The sequence below is a fragment of the Adiantum capillus-veneris genome, chromosome 17 (genome assembly GCF_014529385.1).
Source record: "Adiantum capillus-veneris isolate H3 chromosome 17, ASM1452938v2, whole genome shotgun sequence".
Classification (NCBI taxonomy): Eukaryota; Viridiplantae; Streptophyta; class Polypodiopsida; order Polypodiales; family Pteridaceae; genus Adiantum; species Adiantum capillus-veneris.
Window position 1 is genome coordinate 102,314,792 of NC_140947.1, and position 7,880 is coordinate 102,322,671.

The following is a 7,880-nucleotide window of genomic DNA, read 5'->3' on the forward strand; positions in this document are numbered from 1 at the left end:
TCTCACTTTGGCCATCCGTTTGTGGGTGATAGGCCGAAGAGAAATTGAGCCTTGTACCTAGATTCTCAAAGAGACCCTTCCATAAATTACTGGTCATTCGAGGATCTCTATTTGACACTATGGAGTTGGCAAGCCATGGTGTTTGAAGATCTGTGGTATGAAGAGGATTGCCATTTGATGTGCCTTAATAGTCTTTTTGACAGGTATAAAATGTCTTGTTTGCTAAACTCGTATTCCCATATATCCCATGGATAGACTTGGGTAATCCAAAGATAAAATCCATGGATGTACTCTCCCATGGTGAATTAGTAATTGGCAATGGCTGGAGTAATCCAGGTTGCTTCCCTCTATCATATTTGGTCTTTTGGAATGCCTCACATTTTAAAACATACTCTTGTATGTTTACTTTCATGGTAGTCCAATAGAAATACGTCTCCACTCCTCGAAGAGTAGGTTGAATCCCTCTATGCCCCGCATAGGGAGAAGCATGTGATTCATACATTACTTTCTCACGAAAGGAGTTAGTAACCCATAGCCTATTGCCATGGAGAAGATAACCATCTTGCAAGGTGAATGGTTCTTCTCTCTTCCCTAAGGCAAGGCTTGACATTTTATCCTTGAAATCAAGGTTAGTATCATACTCATCTATCATAGAAGATAGATCATTGTGAGTTTTTATAGACACTACATTTACTTTTGGTCTTCGTGAGAGTGCATCGGCCACTTGATTGTTCTTGCCAGCAATATGAACAATATGAAAATTAAATTGTGAAAGAAAATTTTTCCACCTCATTTGTTTATCGGAAAGCTTGGTTTACATTGTTAGTGTGCAAACGACAAGGAAATGAGTGCCTCTATAGTCTTGCATGAGACACCGTCGGAAGGAAGAACTATTGCACTGTTGAAATCATCTGTGATAAGCACCTATAAAGATTTATGAAAAAGCCTTCAAGCATGAAACACACTTGGAATTATGAGAAACCAAGGAAATCATGACGTAGCTTGTCTGTGGAGATGTTCGTAGAGTATCCATAGGAAAAAAACAGATGAAAAAGGACCAAAAGGAGAGAAGGAGCTTGGGTAGGCAAGTGTGGATAGCTAGAAAAGGTGCCCCCGTCTCTCATGACCCCACGAGCCCAACAAGCCAAGCCTCTCACCAAATGATACAACCTATGGGAGTTCCCCCTTTACCCTAAATACCCCCCACAGGCAAGTGTGGACATCTAGAAAAGGTGCCCCCATCTCTCATGAGTCCACGAGCCCAATAAGCCAAGCCTCTCACCAAATGATACAACCTATGGGAGTTCCCCCTTTATCCTATATACCCTCCATTTTTCCCTTGTCCCTTCTCATGTGGGATAACTCCCATGCCACATGGCAGTTTCCTCTATTATTGCGCCCTCTGATCCCAACGTCCGAGAGAGACAATAAGAAAAATCTTACACAAGATTCATTCACAAAATCCCTTAACAAACAGCGTTCAATACATACAAAGGAATTGTGAATCTGTCAGGTGACTAAATCCGAGCTTAAAACTGAATAGCAGGAAAATGGAAATTCGACATGGCATAGGGCTTCAATCCTCTTCTTCTTCTTTGTCCCACCTGCCCAAAACATTACAATCATTAGAAAATAACCCATATTTTGATATGAAGAGGTTTTGTCTCTTTCACACTACAAATCCTGACTACTTCCTGAAAAAAGTACAAACATTGAACTGAAATTCTTAAAGTATTTTGGCTTTAACACCTGGCATAGCTCGGTGGTATAAAGTTTTCCCTAGCAAAAAATTTTGACTCGATACCCACAAATCCCTTGTTAAAAAAAAAAACTCATTGCTAATAACTATATAGAGTGCAAAGTGAAGTGCCTCGAACTTAATCCAAGATTCACAAACTACACACTATATAATCACTAAACACCGCCCATTGTCCACTCGAAGGACTACATTGATATCCCAATTTATGCACCACCTCACTATCAAGAGTGATTTACAAATGCACCATTTATTGGCAGCATGCTAAGGTTGGGAACCCATCAAGTAAATCATCATCCATGAGAGCTCATACAAACCAAACTTGTAGAAATAGAGTTCTATGATCAAGCTTTTAGGCCATGAACATTCAGTAACAATAGGATCCTTTGCATCCCTGAATTTTCTTGACTAAAAATTGCATTCCTACAAACTGCATCTCTTTGCAAATCTGAAATTCATCAAACATATCTTCAAAAAATCTTCTCAAGAAAACAAATAGAAAAACTAATTTAAATGCTCCACAAACATCTCCTCTTCAATATCCATCATGCTCGGCAAATTAAACCCAGAACAGTTTCCTCTTTGCAACTCAACCATTCCATTCATCAAAGTTTGCAACTTTTGCAAGAAAAACATCCAAAACATCAAATCCCTTTGAACTCCACAAACATTTTGCAAAGTTAGGTTGAAAACCTTCATCTCCTGATCATTGTTTTGCAAAATCAGATCCAAGCAATATGAGACTGATAATATTGACTCATCAAAATCAACATCTCCCATCTGCAAAATCTGATTTGCACGCTCAAAATTCAAGAAATCTATAAAATTCATGTAAGGTTGAGCTTCATCCACTTTAGACACTTCACAATTTGGAGCATCTACAACTTTGAGCTTGGTAACCATCATTGCATAATTCAGAAACATATCCACACTCAATGTTAACCACCAATTGCCGCAAGTAGTCCTTTAGATAAATCAGGTTTTAGTTCAAAATGAGATATGAACGGTTCGATATGAAAAACCACCTTGCAAACCATCAAACATTGCTTCTTCAGCATCTCCAACACTTGTGGAAAAAGATTATAATCAACTATGGACTCCACATCATCCAAAACAAGCTTTCCTTGATCTTCTTCACTCATGTCAGGATAAAAATAGCCAAATTGTTCTTTGCTTCTCGCATCCGGCTTCAAATCCCTTTACAAAGCAGTAAAATCTTATCTTCTTCAAGTAATTTCATGTCTTTAGGTCCATTTTGAAATTCAGGTGTACATTCAAGAACAAATCTAGTTTTCATTTCATGTTCAGGTTCATGTTTAGGTTCAGGTTCAGGTTCAAGTTCAGTTTCAGTTTTAGGTTCAGGTTTAGATTTAAGTTCAGGTTCAGATTCCTCAAAAATATTGAAGAAATAATCAAGATAGGATGCAAAATTTGTAACCATTAGACACTTCCTCTTGAGCATCTCCAACATCTTTGCATGTAGATGAAACGTTTGCAAACCTGAATTAGACTCAGTATGCCAAAACAATTCATTTTCCTAAAAATTCTGATTTAGGAAACACCAAAACTGATATGCTTCTTCATCAAAATGATTTGATTCAAGGCATATGATTCAAGACATAGGAAGGACTCTCCTTCACACATAAAAACCATCACCAAGATGGTTTGTTTACATTTCTCCTCAAAAACATGATAAAGAAATTTATTTTTTGGCTGCAAAACACTCCAATCACTGATATCTCCTTGAAACTGATTTTTGATTTGAGACATCTTTGCCTCTAATCCACCAAACTCGACTTCAATTTGGTTAGCACAGTCAGTTTGCATCACAACATGCAAAAAACCACCGTTGTGGATGTATGAACACTCAAGAAAATCATCATGAACTTCAATGTGAATTGCTTCACTTTCTACTTTCACTTGAAAACATCTAGAGAACTTCTCCTCATAGAGATTAGATAATCGCACTCGACCAATATGAAAACACTGAATTGAATAGACTTCACGTGACTAAACCTGAAAACTTTGACTTGTGTTTCCTGAATTTCTTCCCTTATGTCATCAAGCATGAAAACATAAAAACAATGAGATATAAGAATATCAACATCATCTCCTCCATCAACATCACATAGAAATGCAGAACCATCTTAAGGAAAACCCACTTCACCATCATCAAGAACTTGCAAAAGGCTTGCATAATCATCAACCAAAACCATCTCCTTGGCATTAACAAAACCATCGACATCAGGAACATGACCACATAAGAAATACAAATCTTCAAGAATACCATCAGGAAACTTAACTTCCTTGGAAAAAGATGGACTTCCCATCTCCTTGACTGAATTCGTAAAATCACTAGCATCATAAAGATCACTCACGACAACATCATCATTCAAGACACCTTCCATAACATCAAGGCTTGAAGAAGACTCCATATTCATGATTTGAGTGAGTTGAAGATTCAAAGCCTCAATTTGATTATTTTTGTCCAAAACAACTTGGTTAAGAACATCATTAACTTCACAGCAATAAGAAATATGCAAATCAGCTTCAAATTGAATCTGAGAAAACTTCACCATCAGTGATGCCCTCTCTTCTTGAAGTTGATTGATTTTGGAAACCGCTTCATTTGCCGCAACCATATTTGAATACCTCTCATTCTCCAAATCCAAAGAAAGATTATGGATCATCTTCCTTGAGAAATAACAAGACTTCATAGTTCAATAAATTCAAGTACATAACTTCTTTGAAAATCAGTAACTCAGGATCAAGGACCTGAATTGTGGAACATTGTAAATCAAGAACCTTCGATATCAAAACTTGCAATTCATGGGCTTGAAATTCAAGATCCTTGTATTCATAACTTGCATAACTCATATCCACTCTTGGAAATTGGTTTTCAGTCTTCAAGACTCTAAAAAACACTTCTCCATCAACACAAACATCTTCTTGAGTGTCACTTGCAAGATACTCCTCATCAAGATACATCAAAAACTAATTTATCACATCATCCTCATCATCAACACACCTTATGTATTCATCTATCTTCATATCTTTCACTTCATTACACTGTAATTTGATCTTTTCCTGATTATCAACCTGTTCAAGATTGATGTCCAAGGTTGGCATATGGGTTTGTATTGGATATTGGTGGCTTCTCTAGCTCACCCCCACTTGCATTCCCTTCTTCTCAATCACCAATTCTTTTGGGTAACTTTCATTCTCTTCCTGCAAAGAGGTGAGTCTCTTTAATGTGAGGTTTGGGGATAGTTGGCAATCCTCTTGGCTCTCTTAGCTCTTGAGTTGCTCCTGACTTCCTCCTCCATCATCTTTTGGAATTCATCTCCCTTGCTTCAAATAATATCTCCTTCTTCAACGAACTTCTTCTCTTTAATAATCTGTCTATCTACAACTTTTGTTCCCATATTCATAAAAATCACGTTGAAAAACTTTAGGTGCTGAAAAATCAGATTCAGGCTTTGAAAATTCAGATTTTGAAACTACAAGTGCCTGAAAAACTATTGGTAACTGGAAACTGACAACTTGAGAATGTTTTATGTTGGAATTAGTAACAAGTTGTTGAAAACACCATAAAGAATCATCATCACTGAGATCATCTTTATACTGCTCTGCAATACATTCACACGCTTCTTGCAACCTTGATATTCGCTTAACAGTTAAGCATGACTTTCTCTTCTATTGACACTACTATTATGCCACTTGTGTGCATCATCAAGAACATCAAAAACCAAATCTAGATCCTCTTGAGCATCACACATGTCCTAATGACATGATGCATCATGAAAACATTTCATAATCCGATACAACTCCCTCCACAACTTTGGCACGCAATACTTGATACAAACCTCCTCTTTTGGACAAGGCATACACATGTAAGGACATTTCTTGATGGAATGGCCATGCTTTTGACAAATAAGACATTTCTTGTTCTTCTTCTTTCCTTCGTTGCCATTAAGTAGACATTAAAGAAATAGAGACAAATAATATCATCATAATCCAAGAGTCAGCATGACACTACATAAAACTGAAATTTCCTGCAAACTGCCAGGAAACTGCCTGAATTTTCTTGAAGTTCCTGCAAACTCCCAAGAAACTGCCTGAAAGCTACCTAAATTTCCTGCAACTTGTTAGGAAAACACATTACATTGCTTAAAAATACCATCATGTTAAAAAAACAACCCTGAAAAGCAGTAAGAAAACACCCCACTTGTTGAAAAATGCCTTATTTTTTAAAACGCCCTAAAAACCAAAAATGCCCTGAATAGAACTAAGGTTTCCACTCCTTAATTTGCCACTGTTGACAAAAACCAGCAAATGATCTCCATGTGTTATTGCCTCTCATCCCATGAGACAATAAGAAATATCTTACACAAGATTCATTCACAAAATCCCTTAGCAAACAACATTCAATACATACATAGGAATCAAGAATTTGTCAGGTGTCTGAATCTGAACTTCAAATTGAATACGTAGGAAAATGAGAATTCGACATTGCACATGGCTTCAATCCTCTTCTTCTTCTTCATTCCACAGGTCCAAAACGTTACAGCCATCAGGGAATAGCATTTTTTTTTTTAATGAAGAGGTTTTGTTTCTTTCACACTACAAATCCTGACTACTTCCTGAAAAAACTACAAACACTGAATTGAAAATCTAAAACTATTTTGGGTTTAACATCCTCCACCCTCCTCCCAACTCCCTCATGTGCAAGTTATTTTCTAGCTTCTCCCCCAAGTGAGAGAACTTCTCGGATAACTTTCCAGAAGCATAACTTACCGCTTAGGTCACCAAATGACATACCGTAATATACGGCTTGGAGCCCATCATCTCGGCTACTCTAGAAATTTCAAATTTCAGCATTTCTAATTCAAATCATCAAGTTGACATTCTGAGATGTCTTCATACTCTCTTCCTCCATTGATAGCATCTCATTTGTCATGATTGTCATTAAATGTGCCAGATATTTCTTCAATCTATAACCATTAACATGGTATTTATGCTGTGCACCACCCATTGGTACCAACTGATACGTCCCATTGTTAAACTTATTCACAAGAGTGAAAGGACATTCCCACTTAATTTGAAACTTCTTCTAAAAGTTATTGTCTAACTTACTATTGTATCACAATACAATATCACCCTTTTCTATTTCTTTATCTTTTACACACTCATTAGACTTTATCTGAGCTTTCTTTGACACTTCTTTGTAGGAGCTCAAAGCCAAAACTATGTCCAATTGCAAATATTGTAGATCTAATAACCTTTTCTTCCAAGTATCTCTTTGCTCTTCATCTCCCAATGACAACAATTATAGTGCAAGAATTTCCACTTCAATTGGCAATAAGGCTTCTTTGCCATAGACCAAGTGGTAAGGAGAAAACCCTATGCTCGTCTTGATAGCAGTTCTATAGGCCCATAATGCACAAGGCAACTCTGAATCCCAAGTTTTTCCATGTGTCCGGGTCATCTGTGTCAAGATTTTCACCAACTCTCCATTGCACCTTTCATTGAGGCCATTGCATTGTGGATAATAAGGAGAAATGTACGTGTGCTGTTTATTGAGCTTTTCGCATAGGAAATCAAACATCACCCCTCTAAATCCCAGTCCTCTATGAGAAAGTAGTTCTAGTGGCACACCAAATTTGTAGCATATATGTTCATATACAACTTTCCCATTTCCTTACTGGTAATTTGTTTGATTTAGCTTCTGCTCATCGTGATAAATAATCCATTGCTGTCAAAACGTAAGTATTCCTTTTGTTAGTCATGGTTAAAGGTCCAATAGCATCAAGACCCCATTTTTTAAACACATCAAAAGCTAGAATTGTCTTTCGTAGTTCGGGCTTCAAATTTTTCTTTCCCATTTTGTCACAAGGCAAACAAGACTTGCACCAAATGGTTAACATCCCGCTGAATACTTGGCCATACATAGCCCTCTTGCAAAATTTTATGCAATGTAAGCTTCATGGCAAAATGGCCTCCACAGGATCCCTCATGATTTTCTTTCAAAATCTTGTAGATTTCTTCTTTCCAGGGCACACTATGCAATATTAAATCACTTCCTTTCATGTAAAGCACATCAACAAGAATTTTATACTTCCTA